The sequence below is a fragment of the Takifugu flavidus genome, chromosome 5, assembly GCF_003711565.1.
Source record: "Takifugu flavidus isolate HTHZ2018 chromosome 5, ASM371156v2, whole genome shotgun sequence".
NCBI classification, from domain to species: domain Eukaryota; kingdom Metazoa; phylum Chordata; class Actinopteri; order Tetraodontiformes; family Tetraodontidae; genus Takifugu; species Takifugu flavidus.
The window spans coordinates 11,460,456-11,481,818 of NC_079524.1; the positions used below are offsets into that span (position 1 = coordinate 11,460,456).

At 48.3% G+C, this 21,363-nt stretch overlaps 1 protein-coding gene across 1 annotated transcript in view; it reads right to left on the reverse strand.

Annotated features, from left to right (window-relative positions):
• Positions 1-21,363, reverse strand: part of fbrsl1 (fibrosin-like 1) — a 205,066-nt gene that overhangs the window by 90,499 nt on the left and 93,204 nt on the right.

Genomic DNA, 21,363 nt, shown 5'->3' on the forward strand with positions numbered 1-21,363 from the left:
GCACAAGACTGTTGGGAGAAGATGCGTCAAGTCAGTCATGAGACACCCTTTTCAATGGCCGTTAGTGTTCCTCGCATTAGCCCAAATTAAAATTAGATCTACGTTTAATGATCTTATTATAAAAGGCATATGATGACACTTTCCCTTCTGTGTGCGATGAGTCCAGCTCCGTCGCTGCTTTCTTTTAACGTTGCCGCCACTTTCCTTACTTGCTCCGAGGTCACCGGTCAAAAAGTATGGATGCCGCTCGTGGAAGCACAGCCCGGTTCTTCAGCTGAAGGCAGAGTTCTGCCTCTCGACCGCGCAGCAGCCGACAGTGATATTAGCGTAGCATATTACGCCAATAAAAAAAACATTATTTCCACCATTCTTGAAGAATGCATCGATTGAGAGATGGTGGAGGAAATCTTTATCGGTTTAAAAAGTCTTCCAGAACAGTGTCGACGAGACACGTGAGGAATTATTGATATTTCTCAAGACGACGCTGGTTTCCACAGAACAGGAAGAGGAAGGAGCAGAAGTAGCCAGAATTCAGACTGCAGCTACAGCAGTTTCGTTGGCGGTGAGCCGTTGTGAAAACCACGAGCTACGTACGTGCCTATTGTGCAAACGCTGGAAACCACAGAGAGAGAGTGTGTGTGTGTGTGTGTGTGTGACACGCTACAAGTGCAGGTTATCTATATTTGGGTTCTGCGACACACCAACACAAACTGAAGCTTCATCCTGAAAAACAAACACGTAGCGTGGCGAAATGTCTCCAACGCAGATAAAGTCAGTGAACAATAGGAACCACAGTGTCGTTAAACAGCTGCACATAAATTCAGCTTTTTTTTACTTTCTATAAACGCAATATTCCTCCTCCAGTCGCGGGCAGAACTTTATTCTCATGTCCAGTATATCCTGTTTCAATGACCCATAAATATCATTCCTGTCAGCTCTCCGACAAACAATACAAACGAGCATAAACTTCAGCCTCCTTTCCTGTTTCGTAGGCCCACACCTGAATCTCAAACCCTGCAGCGCTACCCTGCCGACCCGAACCTGAAACCAGGAGGAGAAACACGACGTCCCGGAGGCCATCTTGGCTCTCCGACATCCTAGCCTGGCGTTCGCTCTAATCCCTGCGGAATGAAACGGCAGAAGCGTGCAGATAAAGCAGCAGGTGATCTGTAACAGACCACCGCAGACGTCTCCAGTGACGCCGCTAATTTGACTGCCCTTCTCCTGTCTTGCACTTGGCCTCTGGTGCAGCGCCTGGATCAGCTTACGCCGGGCCGCTTACCTTCGAATAACAAGATCTGCATCAACGCTAACCGATTCAATTTAGCAGAATCGCGCACAGTTCGTTGGCTTTTGGCGCGCGCGAGCAGAGGGGACGACAGCGGTTTGGAGCCAGAGAGTATCAGGTGACCCAACCTAATTATTCATAAGGCCTTGTTGTGATGGTTGCCTTTCCGGTAAGGTCAGGCCAGAGCGGCTACGGGCAAAATAAAAACGGCTCCCACTAAAGCAGAGTTGACACTGTTGGGTCGACAGGAAACCATGAAAGAAAATCTCTGGCTGCAAGCGTGAGAGAGAGGGAGAGAGGGAGAGAGAGAGAGAGAGAGAGAGAGAGAGCGAGACAGAGAGAGAGAGCGAGAGAGAGTGAGAGAGAGAGTGAGAGACACAGAGAGAGAGAGAGAGAGAGAGAGAGAGAGAGAGAGAGAGAGAGAGAGATCACTTCTATGGGGTTAGCGCTCTCTGTGCCACAGAAAGTGGGTAGCAACACATCAACAACACATTTCCCAGGTGTTGCTTACATCACGCAACGAAGGGTATGATTCGTGGACGGGCTTGACAGAAGAGAACGTCTTTTGTACACCCCCCCCCCCCCCCCCCCCCCCTCCCTGCCACACAAAGGATTCCCTTGAAGATCCCAATTGCAGAAGTTGTGATTGTGACAATTGCGATACCCAATTTGAGGAATCTACTTGTCGTAAAGTGACACTCGACGGAGCTTCGGCTGCATCCGCATGCGGAAATATTTGCCCGCGTGGATCAGGCGGGAAAAAAACGAGCCGCTAACCTCAGAAACACGTTTGCTGTTTGCCACAGATCCGCGCGCCCGTAAACGTGCACACAAAAGGCCCACAACCGCGTGGCAATTAGCAGCTCTGGAGCAAAAACGCCGGATCGGTTACAGTTGTTGAATGTTAATTACAGCATTTTACGGTGTTGAGGAGATAACGAGTTAGCGCCTAGTGACAGCGGCGACACGTCCTTTAACGAGAGCCGTGGAAATTTATGAAACTTGAGATCAGGGACAATGAGGCGTTATTGGCTTGTCAGATGCTCTCCTGCTCAGCCCCCCTTTGTCCTAATGAAGGCAGACACTCGTTTCTCTCACTTCTTTGCTCATTTAGCCATTAGCTCGGAATGATTATCGTTTCATCGGCGAAAGTTGAAAATCGGAACATTGGCATTCTGGGCGTCTGTTATTGCCTGATTCGCTTCCACGACAGCTGGGGAGCAGAAAGACTAGTATCACCTTATGTTTGTATACCACCACGCACACAATCAAGCTGTAATCCCCGCCATGTCCGTGCCTACGATGACAGAATTTGACAGATATGCAGGTCAGCCGAGGTTCAATCAGCAGTATTGATGAGTTAAGTTGGAACACGACGCTTCAACGGGTCTGTTACAAGGAAAACACTCAAAAACACAACACCACACACACATATACACACCTCTTTAACCAAGTGAGTGTAAGCAATCTAATCTGCCCATTTGTCCCCGTCGGCACTGTGACTTTGCCCTGCGAGCGCTCGTTTAAAGCCTTCCTGAGATATTGTGTTGGCTATCACGGGGCTGATATGAGGTCAAAATAACCTTAACCTTTGACCAGCCAAATCTAATCAGTCACCCCCCGAGTCCAGGTGAATGTTTGCAAATTCTTCAGATAATGTGCTCACAGACGTATATATTTATATATGGGCGCAAACCACCTGAAAAACCAACGCCACTCAGGCACGATAAGAGGAAACACGTGGACGCGAAAAGGTCAGAGATAAACACGGGGTCACGTTAGAGGGAAACATAGCAGGTAGCCAGAGCGAGCTGGAATTCTGGAATATCTAAGCGCGTAGGATCAAGAGCCGGGTGAAATCCCAGGGGGGTTACCGTGGTCACGACTGGTTTGGAATTTAGGTTAATGGAATCATTGATGGAGCTCAGCTCTAATACTTTATCTTTAGACAAATCCTGGGGCCGTCTTTAAAGCCCCCCCCCCTCTAACCCCGGCACGACTTTGTAAAACAAACACTGCTGACTGCCCACGGTCAGAAATCTGGTCCTTTTTATCAAATATAACGCCGGTCTTGTTCAAAATACATACCGGCATTTCATTAGCGCCTGCTTCCTTAAGGCGGGGGCTCTGTCAGCCATCCAATCAGCAGCAGGGGGAGGGATTTAGTCATTCGCCGATTATTAAAAATTCATTCCAGGCGTCTGAACCAGGCCATTAAATGTGTAAAATGGAAAAGTCAGAAAGGTGACATCTTTAAATTGGAGTCCAGGGGATATTTTTGGAGCATCAAGAGGGGGGGGGGGGGGTGGGCATTCAGAAGGCTGCTGGGGAATTCGTTTAGTATATTGTGTTAGATCTGTGGATTCTTTGATAGCATAATCTCATAACTCATTAAAACACACAGGAATACCAGCAAAATGTGCTTTTTAATATTGCTGCTCTTATCCAGCATGTATCTGGCATAAAAGAAAAAGTAAGATTGTATTACTCTGGGTTCACTTGGCCTCGCTCTAAGCCGGCGATTTATATCTGCGTCGACAAATAAGGCTGCGTTAAAAATCTTTATGAAAATGCAAATTCCCCTCCAGTTCGCGATATTGCGAAGCTGCTGACCCGCAGCATTGTGGGAAAGAAGCATCCGTGTGGGCCGCAGATGAGGAAGAGTGATTAGGCCGCTGGAGATGGTCAAACCAGATCTTTTAATACCTCCAAAGACGAGGCGCCTCAGATGGTTTTCAGATGTCAGGAAAAACAGGTGTTAACCAGCTCAGCTAAGATGTTGAGCTGGATAATCCCGGCCTGCGTCCTGCCTCTGGAATATTAATCTCTCAGGCCGCTGGATTGATCAGGAGAGCTGTTGTGGGTGTTGGATTCCAGACGGCCAGCTCTCCTTTTCACACGTAGCTTCCAACAAAAAAAATAAGAAATGACAATCAAAACATCCATTTTTGTTCTTGAGAAAAGCAGCAAAATGTATTTTAAATTGGCATAATTTGTCAAACTGCTGAAAGAGTTTGCACAGAAAGTCAAAATTCCCCTTATTATCTGCTGTTTGGTAAATTGACGTGGGCACATTCGTGACGTACTGGTTCCGCGCCAGTTTGACAGCATCGAGTAGGCAGACGAGGCTTGTAAAGCTAACATAAATGAATATTCTTGTACAGGAGATTTGCATTAGAAGAAGGCTGGATTACAGGTATTGAACACAGCTGAGATCCAAGTTTTGCTTTTCAGAATCAGGCTGAGCGACTCTGAAACAATCACAATGTCTTTGGCAGCAGAAGTCAACATAAAATAATAAATATCAATCAATAAAAACCTGACAAACATGAAGCAGGAGTCATTACACAGACCATAAATTAAAATGAGGTTTTATGCCCACTACCTGGGCTGTACATGCACCAAAAACAAAAACAAAACAAAACAAGGAACTGTTAGAACCCCCCCATCCCAGCAGTAATATTGGTGCCTGCTCATGAGCTTCTGGCTAAATAAAGAGATACTTCCATAATTCTTCACAGGATGCTTTTAACTGAATCAACATATTTCTGCTAAAGTTGTTAGCTTCCTGGGACGGACTCAAGACTACAGATTCAAGTCAGGACTCGGAAGCTTGATTTAGCTAATATAGAACATGATTTAGGCTAATTCAAAAGCCAATTTTAGCAGATCTGTAAATGCGTTGCTAAGGAACCGCCCGTTTGAACCGGCTCTTCTTCAGATCGACGCTGCGCGCGTCGGACTTTCCCGTCAGCGTTTGCGTCTGATGCCACAGGTGGGTTGAATTAGCTCCATTCCGCTGAAATTCAGCAGCTGTTATTAATCAGAAGCATCCAGACGACGATAAGAGAGTGCACCGCAAATAGAATTTTTAGCTACACAGGCTTTCTGTGCAAATAAAATCAAGCTGCTGTCTGCATGTTGATGCCATGTGGCGCTCAGCTGTTTATGCAACCAATCAGCCGGGCCGGCATCTGAGGTCAGGGCGGTTTGCATTTGCAGGTGACGTCCTCCTTTAACAGCATCAACGACATCTCGCTCCTCTTTAACCTGATAGGTGACACTCGCACCAGCGTGAAATATAATTTCCTTCCTGTAACACCCCCCCCACACACACAAAGTGGGCAAGAATAATCTACCCTCGCCACAGTGGCAGGTTATGTCACACAGGACACGAGCCAGACAGCACGAAGGCGCGACGCACCGCGGGATGAACCGCGTTAAGTCTGGTTGATCTCATTCTGTCTGATGTCAAATTTCATTCTCTTAGCTCTATTTTCTCCCCGTTCTGAGCTCCTCTCATGCATCAAAACAAACCGTTAGTCTGGCGGAGGCATTAAATAATTGTATTAAATTGAAAATGGGGACCCAGAACCCACGAAAGAAAACGCCCCGGTTTGATCGTGGAATTTCCCGCGGATGACCACTTTAGAGGCGCCGCCGCAAAGCTGCGCCGAGGCCCTCGTTAATCACGCACATTTAGATATTGACGCGGAGCCTTAAAGCACCGACGGAATCCGAGACGATCAATCAAAAGACAATTTCTCCTGGTTGGCCTAGTTTGGTTAATACGTACCTGCTTCACGGCTCCGACATGATCTCACATAATGGAATCTGATTTTCACTGACAGAATACCTAAGATGATTAGATTTGCCCTGCCGCAGGAAGAGACGCTTATATATTCAGCGCAAGACGGTATGGCCGCCGTGGCGGCAGCGAATTTACATAGCGTGTGCCGAATGTAGTGAAACATGGAGGACGAGGCACATCGGCGATAAATTGCCAGTGTCTCGCCTTTCCATGAATGTCAACAAAGCAGTTAGCAAGCAGGAAATGAGAAAGAGAGAGAAAGAGGACAGGAGAGGAGAGAGGAGCAGCAGCGGTGGTGGGGGGCACAATTATAAAAGCCTCATTTCTTCAGAGAACCATAAAGTCTCGTCCCAGAAGGGCAGCTGAGCACAAATCAATTTCTTTCAGTCGATTACAAGCACCGAGGTTCTAACCTTCATTTGTGAGTCTAATACTCCAACAGTTATGTAGAACACATACCAATTAAGCAATTCTGCTGGAATAAGAGGGCTGTGAACTGACGCAGTTATGGAGGCTGGCCCCCCCGGGGACGCCGGGTTATCGGCTCAGGAGCAGGGAAAGACGAGGAGCGCAGGCCGCGAGGGGCCGGGGGGGGGGCGGAGACGGCGAAGAGCGACGAGAGACGGAAGCCGAGGAAAACGTCATTTATTAGGTCTAATGCTGTGCGTAACGTTCCCATGGTAATAAAGTGGAGAGATGGCGTTAATATCAGGGAGCCGTGGCGAAAAGGTCACTCGATTTTTCGCACCGCCCAGTATGGGGGGGGGGGTCGCGCTGACGGGAGCTGCTGAGACACGTCTGAGCCTGCCCTCCGCTGCCGTCGCTCGGCGGCGGAGGTCGACAGGACAGAAGCTCAGGAGGAGCGATTTTTCCGACGCGGTTCCCGCTGCCGGCTGCTAATGCGCAGACAGCTGCGTGACAACCGAGAGGGATGAAAGCGAAGACGCCCAGTCAGAGATGATCAGGCCTAAACGCACGCCGCCGCAGCACATTATGGCTTCCACTATGTTTTGATTTGGCAATCATTCACGTCGACAATGTCGTGCAAAAAATGTGCCGGCGTTTTTTCCTGCTGATTTGCATAGCGGCTGGTGGAAGGAGACGCATTAGAGGCGCTCTTCATCTTTCTATTGTCAGCGGCTAAATTTGCAGCCATTTTCCTCTTGATTTAAAGAGCGCCGATGCAGCTCTTTAGATATGTGGAGATCAACACATCGCCATTCACTGCCGAGGCACACCTTAACGACCGCCCTCGCCGACAGAAGATTTATGGTAATTGATAGCATATGATGCGATGCAGCCCATAAACCCATGTCAGGTGTTTCTATGGTAACCCTTCCCTGTATTCACCAGCCCTGTCTTGTGGTATTTCACTTTTTTTTCCCCCCCCTCGCATTGCGGCTGCTGTCTTTTTGGATGCCAGCGGTAAGAATGAGATGCAGATTTGTGGCAAAGCAGAGACACAGATGTTTCCTCATTGCCTTTTAATCTCCTTTTCCCTCAGCGCCTGGCAAGAAAAACTCCGCCTTTAGAATGGTAATTGGACAAGATGAATAATAAACAAAATGAAAACAGGATGATGTTTATGAGGAGCATTTTAACACTCTGGAGTGATTGTATTTATGGCTATTATTAGTCGAGACAAAGCTCGTGAGGCTCCTCCAGGGAATGATACAGGACTTAGCTTTAACTTGTCTAATCAGCGGGAGACGTGCCAGCGCTCTGGCAGACGACGGCGGAGTCGTGCTCATTAAGGCAGAGCAGGTGGCACAAATGTGCCTCTGCATCGGCGGCTCCGGCTCAATGCAAACAAAAATGCACAGTGTAGTCTGACCTCTGACCTTTACACTCCTGATTTAGTTGGGCCCTCCCCCCTCCCATTCAGGCCTTCTGACAAATACACCAGAAAAGAACCCAATCTGTGAATAAAGGTTCGACTGGCACAATAAAAACATCAGGGTTTCCAGAGTCTTTTCTGCAGAGCTGCAAATTGGTTCATGTACCATCAACATCTGTCTCGTTCTGAGTTAAATTGGAAGCTGATGTTGCCTTTAAATAGGGAATAAAGCCGACGAAGGAGCCGTAACTGCAGCAGCAGAACTGTTGTAATTATCAATGAAGTTTCCATTGATAATTACTTGGTCCAGTGACCTTTGGTGAACACTTCAAGCACCAACCAGTAGGTGCTTTGTGTTTGTTGACAGCCGCAGAATACGTGGGTATTCTGACACCCTGTGATATCGGAAAAACAGCTATTTGCCTGGAAAGCCGGCCCCACTTCCTCCCCAGAGAGTTTATTACAGGAGGACATTTCAAACGCTATCAAATGTGCCAAACATTTGCTTTGATAACTCCATCAGATGGCTCCCCGGGCTTAATGGCAGCAATCTGAGAGTGCTGCGGCACGCGCTTAAAGCCCAGACAATAATGGCAGGGGGAAACAAGAGGATGGGATGAATAAAATCTCTTTAAAAAGTTCATAAATAATTCACCTGGCACACTGGAGAGCTGTTGCCTTTTTAACAATGCATGCCTGCTCCTGGTTTCCCTGCCGGCTCCGACACAAATGCAGCGTGCATTGTGGGTCAACATGGAAGCACAGAGGAGGACAAACCAGTCCCCCATCAATCAGACTTCCCACCCACGTGGAGCGACACCTCCCACTGGCAAATCTCCCGCCACAGGACGACGACTCCACCTTCTGCGTCTCCTCGCTCCGCTGACAAACCTAATGACGGAAGGGAGCTCTCACAAATGACCGACGGTTTGCCAAAGCCGGGGAGAAGATTTGACAAAACGAGTGAAAAACAAAGTGCAGGGATAATTATCCAATTAATGCACAATTAAGCTCATGCGGTCTAATGGTCTGTGCAGGATTTAGTAATGGCTCTGGCAGCCTAAGAAGAACCATTACATCCACTGCAGACTGTTGTTAGCACACGCTAGCAGCATCTCAATGAGGAAGCGTAACAGCAACTAAATAAATAAGAATAAAATAAATATGAATGAATGGCGTGCATTTGAGGTTGTGGAAGACCAAAATTAAAAGGGAAAATTCCACGAAGCTTCATTATGATTTTCATTATCTGCCATAGCAGAGCTTGCTAATCAATGCTAATTGTATTCAAACTAATATTTAATCACTCACAATTTCTCAAGTCAACTCAGTTTGAGGAAATACTCATTCTAATGAATACATTCACAGTTTATGAACTTCAGCAAAACGAGGCAGAAAATGATGATGTTTAAAAATGCTTTTCAACTAGCAGCCGTGTTTGCTTGGAATAATTTTCTACCCTAATGAGACCCTCTTGGAGGGATATTTAGATGCAATTAAAAATGCACATAGAATAATTAGAAGTATAAATATTAATCACGTGTTCCTGTCGACTACATGGTGACTACGGATTGTTCATTATCAATAAAACCCATCGCTTTAATTGGAGGAGATCGTTTTGTTATAGGCCAAAGTCATCCAGTTAATTGGGTGATTTAAACCCCATTTCAATCCACCATATTTTTCTCTAAAAAGGAAAAAGAAATTAGCGGCGGCCAACATAACAACATGGCAACAACTGACCCCAGTTAAAGATGGACGACGCGTCACCGCTTCCCCCCATTGTGCAATAACCAAACAATTTCCTACAGGATCTGGGTACTGCCATCTAAAACCAGTTTATTCTGTGCAGTCGTGACAGGAAATGAAGCTGCGTCGCTCTAATCAACAGTCATTTCTGCTGGTTTCACACTCGAACAATTCCAAAGCGATTCTGCTCTAGCCAACAAATTTCACAGCTTGATAAGAAAAACCACAACGAGCCGCATGGGTACAAAGACGTAATGGCATATTGCTGCCGCTGAGCTCTCAGCCAATCGGAGCGCAGGAGGACGAACGCCGCAGAAACAGTGGCCGCACCGGCAAAATGCTCTTCCTCTCCTCCATCTTTGGTTCTGTCCATGACCTTAAATGACCTTTTGCATCACTTCATCTAAGGTTTCCTCTGGGTATGGTTCCTATGACATCTGATCTTCTGTCAATGACCTGAAATGGAACAGGGAAACTCACTTTGCCCTTAGAGCGCTAACACTTGAGGCTAGACCACAGAGTCCAGTATCAAAAGGCAAATGTGCGAAGGTATAACGTGTATCCAAACCCAGATCTGAGTCTTAAATAAGGAAAACATTGCTCAACTTTGGCCATTAAGCCAGGGCAACTGTGCAAATACACTTAGAGGAGCTGGACATCTCTCAGGGTCCTGAACACCCATCTATCCTGTAGCTCACTTTTAGCTCAGGCCAGTTAATCCTCCAGGATCTGCTAAGGCTGGACTGTGACTCAACATGACTGATCGACTGGAGCCGCCTCTTAGGCCGCGGAGGCCAATGTCAACAGGACAGAGTGGAGGTGGAAAGACAATCAGGGGTGGGATGGCATTTAATCCAGGCTCACAGAGCCTGAATAATGGAGTGTCTACATCTGGGTGAAGGATGGATGGCGAGGCGCTGACGTCCCCTGAGCCCTGAGACCTCTGACTGCAGCCATTTGAGGCTGATCTCTATCTTGTTTCCCTCAAACCCAGACATAAAATGGCAGTCATCTCTCCCTCTCCCCGACTCCCAGTCCCAAGTATGTAAATAATCAAACACACTTTGTCTGGCCATGTTTTATTGATTTCTTGTCTTGCTGCCTCTAATCAGCCCTTCACTGGTTTAATTATCTGTAACTGGCGGTATTTGACCCGCTTGGATTAGACTCCATACATCACGTCCTCCTCACGCGAAGGCATTTTTCTCAAATCTTTGCATTTAGCCAATAATCTGACGTGGGAAGTAAACCTTTAACAAAAGTCGCTCGCTGTAGCAGTCAAATCGTGGGAGTTAATGGACTGCTTAAGTGCCCCACAAGGAGGAGCCCGCAGAGAAAAGGGAGGTGGGTGACCTTTGAACCCGCTGTGACTGACAGGTTCCTCGTAATAACGTCCCCCGAGGTTGAAACGGAGTCGCCCGTCATGACCAGGCGCTCCTGGAACAGGACCGGAACGGTGGAGCTGACTGGGTCACAAAGTGCTCCTCAAACACGAGCAGCTTGTCTTACTTAGAAGACTGTTTTAAATATCTGCCTCTCAATGTGAATCCAATTACCGGCAGCCTTTGTTTGTTCAGACAAAAGCAGCTGTGTACAAGGCCTGTCTCTCTGATTATAATCAATCCTCTGGGGGGAGAGTGTGCACGAGATATAGATCACAACTTGCCATCCATCAGCGGGGAATGGAGGCGCGGGCACGCACGCGCGCACGCCGCGTGCTGGTGTGTTTGTGTCAGAATAACTGAGGGATCGGAACTGTCACAGAGCGAGAGAGCGTGAAAAGATTTCTTTTTCAACATCAAAATCTGCCTTGAAAGCATCTCAACTCTTAAATTACCTTCGCGCTACATTCCTCTGTAATGTAATAAAGGAACTTTGCTTAGCTTTCAGGCAAAAACAGCGAGGACAACAACGTTTATGTTATATTATTACGGCAGATTATTCTGTCATGATTGCGGTGTGTTTTCCTCGTACCTGGAGGGGCTTAGTCGGCGCGTTAGTTAGCTGCTTAGCAGGAGCAGCTGCAGGAGTTTATCGAGGGACGCCACACCTGCTCCATATGGGATCTTTACAACCGCGAGGCTGTTGGAAAAACCGCTAGCTTCATGTCAGCTTTTGGAACAGATGAGGATGACAGTGAAATAAAATAACAGAGTCAGAAGGTTGGACTCATTCCTTTTCATTCGCTTTCACAGGAGGAATTTGAAAGGAGACCTCCCCCAACCCCCTTTTCAGGGCCGCACATTTATTTTCTTGTTGTTCCAGAGGGCTGTGTCAGCCCTAATGAATTCCAAAATGTTAAGATTTGCATTTCAATTTGGTAACCTCTTCCTCAAAGGAGATAAAGTCCTTCGCTGCAGCCTCAGTGCTAAATCACATTAAGCACACCGCTAGCTTTTGTGAGGCCCTGCCGTTCGGCCTCTCCATCATTATGCCTGCTGCTTTTTGTTGGACTGTTCACAAACTAAAGACACAAAACATCTGGACGCACAAAAACAGACCTTAAGTGGGGCTCTTAAAAGGAGCCGCCGGGCCATCCTTGGTCCAGCCTTTATCAAGCATGACCTCCCTCCGTCACAAAGAGAAGAAAACTTTCAGCATTTCTTTGATTTGCCTGAAATCGCTGAGGGAAAAAAAAAAAAGCAACCCAATGCTTTTGAATCGTGTGCTTTAAAAATATGAAAAACCAGATTCTTACCTTTACCCACTTCTTTCATGAAGGAATTTAGTTAGTCTGGTTGTGATATCAGTTTTTGGGTACATTTCAATATTCACTTTAAGCAGTTAGACCAACAGGCAGCGTTCCGATTCCTCTTTGGCTCATCGTAGAGGTCACACACTGGCTCTGAGGTCACTGTCCACAGATCTACAGCCTAAATTTGCTGTGATGGTTATTTCTCCCGACAGCTGGGCTCAGATAGATACATCTGTGCGGTTTAGTTGGATTGACCTGGAAATCTTTCTGAGTCAAGGAGGCGGCGGGAAGCATCACGGGTTGTGTAAACACGCCAACTTGAGGACCGTCGCGCAGCTCGATTGCCATGTTGAGAGGAGGTGCTGCGGTAATTTGTTATGAGAGCACCTCTCGCACGAGCCGCGCTTTACATGGAAGAATAAGCCGAGCAGTAAAACCCACAGAGATGGAGTTAGATAAACACGCCATCCAGCGGGCCGATTAGCGCCGATGATCGCGATTCAGCGCTGCTCCCGATTTGAAACTCGGAATTAACGCTGACAGCAAATGTCTGACGCGCATTATTGTTCGCCCCTCCGCGCAATTGTGCCTCTAATTTGCACGTAGCCGAGAAACATCAATCAGAAGTGAAAGCAGCTTTTAGTCAACTATTTTTGTCCGTGGAGAAGCCTGAAAATCTCTTTTAATTCTGGCACATTTATGAGACTAGTCGGTGTTGGGAGGGAGTACACGTTGAGTGCGCCGTGATCGTCCCGAAGAGGAGCTCCGCTACGACGCGGACGTGCCGAAACGAAGGGGAGCAGCGCGGTGACCCGGCCAGCTCGCGGAGAGAACATCTCTGAGTGAGGAGCTTCATCTTTCATGTCCAAAACAAAAAGGTCAGAGCCTCATCCAACCCACGTTATGTCCCAGCAGCTCATCGTTTCGCTTCGCCGAGCCATCGGAGAGAATTACAGACGCTGTTAAATGTGCATAATAAAAGCCATAAAGCTGGCCTGTAAAGCAGGCTGTGGGCCAGCCCCCGGCAGCCAGTGGGAGAAGGCCTGAGCTCCAAATCCGCACACCCTCATGTACCGAACCACTGACGGTGGTGTTCCCGTGGGGAGGGGTGGGCTGGCGAGGCTTCCGCATCATTAATGGGCGCTAATATTTCAACGGAGGACACGGGGCCCGAGCGATGACCGTTATATTAAAAATCAAATGGTGTGACCTTGTTAAGATGGATGCCTTGTTCCTCGGTCCCCTCGGTGCAGCCGAGCTGCAGACACCGCGCCACATTAAAGGTGGCGCTTTTTAAAGCATAAGCTACGGCCGCAGATATACGGTGTGCTCCGGGAGCATTACGAGTGGCATTTAATTAAAGAAAAGTAAGCTGTGGGATTTTATAGACTGGCCAGGGATTGCTTGATCTGGTAAGTAAGTGGGAATGAAGGATGCTTGAAAGGCAGCATAAATCTAACACGGTGTGAACTTAACCTTCCTATCGCTGTAAAAGTCAGGGCTAGGACACTTTAAAGCCTGCTTGCTTCACACAATGTTATCTCACTTAGCTTCTCTATGACTCCAATGACTTCATCTTCTGGTAAAACAGGAGTAAGGACAGTAATGCATAAACTATATTGGGCTGTGAGCACATTGCTAATCATTCAACGAAACCCCACCGTTGATTAAAACGACGATCTTTCCCAACGCCAGTGGCGGCGGCAAACACAAGACGAGGTTTTTCTGCTCCACCTTAACAGAGCGCAGGCACTTCCTCCAGGCTGCGGATCATTCAGGTCAGACTAGTGATTTATAGGCCGGTAATTAGCCCCAGATGACAATGATGAATGCGCGACACCAACACCTTTGTAGGCTGCCTTGTTAGGTAACATCTGAGAAGCCTGACAAAGCTATCATTTTACAGAAAGCTCTTAATTATCTTGGCACAATTATGAATGAAGCACAAACAGACACGCAGCTGTCTCGAAGCACTGCAGTGGGAGGAGAGAGGAGGGAGGGAGGGAGGGAGGCGTGGAAGGAACGCGTCGGCTGGCAGTGCTCGCTGAGAGTCGAAAGGGACGAGACAAATAGCTCAAGGACATTTTCTGTTCCCGTGGTCCCTACAGTCGGACCCCATTTTTCTCAGAGATGATCAAAAATGGGTTAGGTCAAGAGGTGAGAGATGAGGGGGAGAATTAGAGGGAAGGAGGGGGAGTGAGGGGTGAGACCACCACCCTCGCTCTCCCATCAGCGCTTCATGTTTCCTCTAGAATAAATTACTGTTAATATTTTATGAAAATTAAGGAGATGAGGCTATTTGAAGTGGACGTTGTCGCTGTAGAACATAAATGTGAAGGTCAGACGGCTTCCTCGTGCTCTAAAGGCCACGTGGGGAGCTCTGCGCTGGCAGTTACTCTGCAAACGGAGATACTTGCATAAAGGAGACACTTCCTCCTCGAGCATGCACACACACACACACACACACACACACACTTCATTTGCTTGACACGCAGCATCCTCTGCACAGAGCAAACTTTCACTCTGGATTCAAAGAACCCACTTTCACAACCGCCACTGCCGTCTCATCTGTGGTGCCGCTGAGGTCAGCCCCTCCCCCCCACCCCCCCGTTCGTTTATTTTCCTTTCCCAACTTTGTTTAAATCCTGAATTAGAGTTTCCGTGCAGGAAGCCAAGGTAGAGGAGGAGGTCTGAATTCATCTCATTCTCTAAATATTTGGACGGCTGGTAATTTGCTTTTTGTGATATGAAATGATTTCCTCTCCAGTTAAGAATCAAATAATAGTTTCCATGTGTCGGGGCGCTGTGAACCGGGGTCTGGCTTTGTGCAGCGGGGGCCTGGCGCTGCGTGACCACTCTGATGGGAGTCAGAGGGAGGCCAGTAGCGCCAGTAACTCTGAACCGGTCCGACGCAGACAGGATATGACACAGCTTTCTTTTAACCAGGAACTTAGGAGGCGACTTCATTGTGGCTGCAGTGCGTCAACTGCGCTTTAACCGGTTTGACTTTTAATTAAAAAGATGATTTATTTGACCTGGGCCACGGGTGAGGGCTCCCGACACAGGATCTGATATACGCCTGTCATAAAGGCCGATCCCGGATCCGTTTCCCCGACAGACACTTAAGCCAGATAAATTACACACACAGTTTCTCTCATTGTCCCACTGCCGAGTGAAGACTCAATGCATTTAGATTGCCTCTAAAGCGACTGGTTTGGGTTACTGCTGCCATCAATAATGGACCGTAAGCTATGGTTTTATCAATTAACCCCATCCCTCCCACAAGGGTGAGCGGAATCAACTCAACCACGACGCCCAACAAAAGATATTTACCATATTATGTTTGGGCAGGAAGGTCGAAGGTTACGGTAAAATGGCTGTTCATTCATTAATAAGTGCACGCTATAGCTTGTGGTTGTCGTGTGCGTTAAAGTGCTTGTGATTGCTGGATAGATTAATGTGTCAGCGAGCAGAGCGCATCCAGCCATCCATGCACGCAAGGCTAAAAAGCCATAAACAGGCAAGCTCCTAGCGCGTTTCTGCTTTATTAGACTGACATGGGAGAAAAATAACCACAGGAGAGGCAGTGACACGTGACAAAGGTCGTTAGGCGGATTCAATTACGTGACCTTGATTTACCACTCCACGCCGCGTCCATTAGTTTTCCAATACACGCCATCTCTGTGCAGATTACCTTAAGGTCAGCGGTAACACTGAAATTCGCTCGGCGCTGGCGTCTGAACACAATGCAGCGCCATTTCCTGAGAGAGCTGCAGCAAAAATCCCTCTTCATCTCTTCCTGTGTGAGGTATGTTTAGAAAGATAGAAGCTGGAGAGGCTCCTATAGGCTGCCGCCGCCGCTTCATCCCTCTGAGCGCTTCGACAAAGGCTCCATGAGCCGCTACAGGCCGGTAAATTGGTCCCATCCAGGGGTGAGGGATGGCTGCTGCAGCCCTGACACATAGCTCAGCTGAGCTGCCTCAACAGGTCAGTGGGCAACAGCTCCAGGTTCTCCACACGCTGCTGGAGCAACGGGGGAGGAGGGATGGGCTGGAGAGGGTTCACGTGTCCATGGCTGTGTTTGGCCTGGAGATGCACACGGGTCTGTCCATCCGTCCGTCCATCCATCCATCCATCCATTCACCCATCCATCATCATCCATCCATCATCCGTCCATCATCCATCCATCATCCATCCATCATCTGTCCGTCCATCATCCATCTATCCAACCATCCATCCATCATCATCCATCCATCAACATCATCCATCCATCTATCCATCCATCCATCATCCATCCATCCATCCATCATCTGTCCGTCCATCATCCATCTATCCAACCATCCATCCAACCATCCATTCACCCATCCATCCATCCATCATCCATCCTCCATCCACCCATCATCCATCCATCCATCCACCATCCATCCATCCACCCACCCATGCATCCATCTATCCATCATCCATCCATCATCCATCCCACCATCGACCCATCCTCCATCCATCCATCCGTCCGTCCGTCCATTCACCCACCCATCCATCCTCCATCTTTCCATCATCCATCCATCCATCCATCCATCCATCCATCCATCCATCCATCCATCCATCCACCCATCCATCCTCCATCTTCCATCCATCCATCCGTCCATCCATCCATCATCCATCCATCATCATCCATCCATCCATCCATCCATCCATCCATCATCCATCCATTCACCCATCCTCCATCCATCCATCCATCCACCCATCCATCCTCCCACCCATCCATCCATCCATCCACCATCCATCCATCCTCCATCTTTCCATCCATCCATCCTCCATCTTTCCATCCATCCATCTTGATCTTTTTCTAGTGACACAGTAGTAACACATGTGTCAAATACACTTAAAACACGCTTGAGCAAAAGGAGAGAGGGAGAGAGTGATGAACAGAGGAAGAGGAGGAGGAGGAGGAGGAGGAGGAGAGGAGGAGGAGGAGGAGGAGGGGAGGTGGTGGTGGTGGTGGTGGTGGAGGTGATGGGGTTGTTCGATGGAGAGAGGCCCCTCTAACCTGCCCGGTGGCAGTAGCAGAGCTGTCAACGCCTGGCCCCCGCCACTTAGGAATGCTGCTGTTTAGAGGTGACAGCTGCCTACAGCAGACAGGCAGACAGACAGACAGACAGACACACACACACACACTTGCAGATATACACCGACGGTGTGGAAATCTTTGCGGCGACGAACTGTAACTGTTTGACATTTCCATGTTTGACACCTCTTCGTCTCTGCAGGCTCTTCTCGCTCCCCTGCGTTTGGTTTAGAGGACAGAGCCTCGTCACAGCGTGTGTGTGGAGACGCTTCCTGGTGTTACACCAGCTAACAAAGTGATTATTGGGTGAGAGGCGGTGATCCAAATATGGTCGATATGATGAGAAAGTTTGTTCCTGAACTGCAAGGAATATCTGCAGGATCTTTTGTGATGGTTGTGGGACACTTAACTGGCTAATTACAGGTTTCCTGAGGTGTGTGTGTGTGTGTGTGTGTGTGTGTGTGTGTGTGTGTGTGTGTGTGTGTGTGTGTGTGTGTGAATGTGTGTTTTAATGGACTAGGATGCAGCAGTGGAGAAGAGAACAGCAGGGTTGCTCATCAGCGAACTGTAAATGTTCTTACCAACCCCACCACCAGCAACACCACATCCACCCCCCCCCCCCCCCCCACACACACACACACACACGTACAGGCAAACAAGCAAGCACAGACCCGCATTTATTCAAACTACAGTAATTGCCATGCCAGCTCATTTGAGCTTGTCATTTCTCCGATAAGCTTGCAGTATTAAAAAAATGACAAAAGATTGATACACACATACGCACGCACGCACACACACACACTCACATCCACGAGGCAGGCGAGGGCGGGGCTGTTATTGCAGATTGTGCAGGCGAGATAGAAGGGAAATGTGATTTCACACTTTTTGTTTTGCAGAGTTGTTGTTGTAAAAACAAATGAAAAGAAAGTTGGGAAACGATGAGACGTCTGGGTGCAAACGCAGCCGTGAAAGTGAAAAATAATTACTGCCGTATTTAGGAGAGGAAAAATAAATGAGGCAAAAACAAATCAGTTCAATTCGGATCACGTCCATCGAATGCATCTTCCCCTAAAAAGCTTCAAACTCCATCTGATAAAGTTCGTATCAGAAATGCTAAAATGACCCCGGGCACGGTGTACAAACGCCAAAATGCTATTTTTCTATAGATTTCGCCAGGGTTGCTAAGAAACGCTTGATGCTACAGGTGCACACCGCCATCTGAAGCATCAGGTCTTGTTAAGATTGACACACTGGGAGTGAGAACGGCTCCAAAAGTTGCACAGATTTCATTCATAAATCTGGGTAAGTTTATGCAGCCGCAGCGCCGCAAATTGTTGAGGATTAATGCTCGGCAAGAGGTGTTACGCTAACGCCACCAGCAGCAAAGAGCTTAGAGGGGGAAAAAGCAGCGGTTGTCATAACATCAGGGCTCATGTATGTAGTAGCATACAAGTGGGTCAAAAGGGGATTTTAACATTGAATATCACAGTAAAGGGGATAAGAGTTAATTGGGAGCAACACGTACGGACAGAATAATGCAGGCTGTGTGTGGAGGGGCGGGGGAGCGAGCCGATGTGGGGTCCACAAATGGAAAGAAACAGCGTGTTCACAGTTCATTACCACTTCCTTTCCGTGCCTAATCAGAATGCAATGCAGCACATGTAAGCAAGGAAGTGTTTTTTTTCGAATATATAGGTGCCTGTGTGCATGTGTGAAGAAATCAGATGAACCATACAATGTGCCGTACGTGTGTGTGCGTGGGTGGGTGTGGACGGTGTGCAGTTAGCTTGTAAACACGATTGCCTGCGTGCGTGCGTGCGTCGGTACCTGAGAACGTGTTATGTTGTTTGCAAATACCTGCAACAACATCTCAGCCATTCATCACCTGCTGATTAACACCAAACCACCGAGAAGAGCCCCGGGAAGCCGAGCGCTTTAACGCGGGTTAGTTGATTAAAATGGCAGCCTGCGTCTGCGGGTTAATGAGAAGTTCCCGGTCTCAGAGTCGCCCGGCGCGTGCTGCGTTCCGAGGCTTTAATTCCGACAGGCGGCGGGAGGGACACCATCCCGTGGCTCGTTTCTCTCTGGCTCTGGGGTGGAATCAAATGATCCAGCACGTCTCAGAGAAGCTCTTAACGGTGTTTAAGTCTTTGTGGTGAAATGTTGCTGAATCTTCTTCCCCACTGCACCTTTTTTCTTCACTGTCCACATCAGCTGCAGACAGACAGGCAGACAGACAGACAGGCAGGCAGGCAGACAGACAGAGGCGGCTCATCATGCAGTCCTGTAGCAGAGAGCTAGCCTTCATCACTCTGACAGCATATTTGGCCTTAAGGCGGCAGTCTGTCCCCCAGTCTTGCCGCCCCCCCCCCCCCCCCCCCCGTGCTGCGGGATCTGGCCTTATCTACCAGCACCACGATGCTCCACGGATGTGTGGAGGTGAATATTGGGCAGTCTTGAACCCGGTTTAGGACCGTAAGACTAGCGCCGCTCTCTTTATCTTCAGTAGATCCCAGCGGATCTAGCGTCGACGTTAAAGACGACTGGATCACGGATAACGACGCAGTCGACGTCCAGGTTTCGGCGAAATCCTTTCAGATAATCGCGCATTTCGCGAGTCGCCGTGCAAAAGTGGAGAGATTTAAATAAACAGAGAGAGGGGGAAGAAAAATCCCCGCGCCGTATATAAAGGCATTACCACGGCAACAGCAATGAAAAGCTCGGAGGCGGCTCATATTGGTGATAAACACTGTCACAAATTTAATGCGGCCACATACAGTAAATGGACAAATAAATTCTCTCATAAGTTAATCTGCATGTTGCTAGGTCATTTCCGATTTGGCATTCAGCCCTCTCGATCCAATTTAAAGAGAATGTCTGGTGTCAGAGGGAAGGGAAATTTATTCCGAGCCAATAAAAAACAGACGCTCGGCTGAAAATCACCATCGGCAAGTCATTAAAAGTGGGAGAGGAGCCGGGTGAGCGGAAATGGCTCATCGGCTCCCCGGGTGCTCCTCACAACAAGAGACCTGGACACGTCGACCCAGACCATGATGAATTGAGCCATAAAGGTGATTGGCTCAAATGAAAGTCTGCGCCTCTGAGGCAAAAACACATCGGTTTGATTTGAATACATCGCCGTCCTTTTCAGGCCGGCGTGCCCAACCTGGAAGGAAATGATACGCGGGCGTGAAAGAGAGATCAGCACAGTGGCTCGGCGTGAATTCCAGCATCAAACCGGGCTGGGAAGTGAGACAAACCGAGCCTGTGGGATACATAAGCCTTCATTACCGCTCTGCTGCTGCTTGTCAGGTTATGGATGCAAGGCCTCGGGAGCGATGTGCGATTCTGGAGCAGCGGCTGCCTGCTAATTAGCAACCTAAGCAACACACACGGCATTAAAACACAACCTCGAGTGTCTGCCGAGTTAATTTGTCTAATTACATCTTTGTAACTTATGAAAAGACCCAACATTACCCCGAAGGCCTGCTCTCACAGAGTAAGCTGCATAAATAGTAAATGAAAACTTTGCCGTCTTACTCCAGCTACACCAGAGTCTCGGTGGCTCCCAGGCATGAGGGATGCGGGGGGGGGGGATTGTGAGGGGGAGGTGGCGGAACCCCTGTGGGGTGATGCTGCAACTATTTCTATATCCTTGAGATTACTCTCCCATGGGAAAGTCACATTCTGCTGACAAGTTTATTTAATGAGGTGTTTTTTTTTTTCCTGAAACGATCAACAAAACCAATATTTGTCTCCAGCAGGAGATGAGCAGGCTCCCAGTCAGGCTAATAGATTGGGGTTGAGCGCTAATGCTAACCCCTCTGCTAGCATCTCTGAGGGATGGACCCGTTTTGATGGGCCTGAACCCAGCAAAGCCTCTGAGCTGTCAGAGATTTCCACGCGCTACCTTTGCCGGCTGATAGCATCCGTCGCGCGGTAGCGACTTAGCGTGAGTGACGGCTGTGACACGGGGCACGTTAAATCAGAGCATGTCAGAGATAAAGAAAATAATCAGAGGCGGCCCAGGGAAAAAAAACAAACACCTTCCTTCCTTCTTCCTCATCTCTGCACCATGAATGGTTTGTTGATTGTGATAACATCGCTCAGCTCCCCGGAGCCACGCAACTTTGCTAGT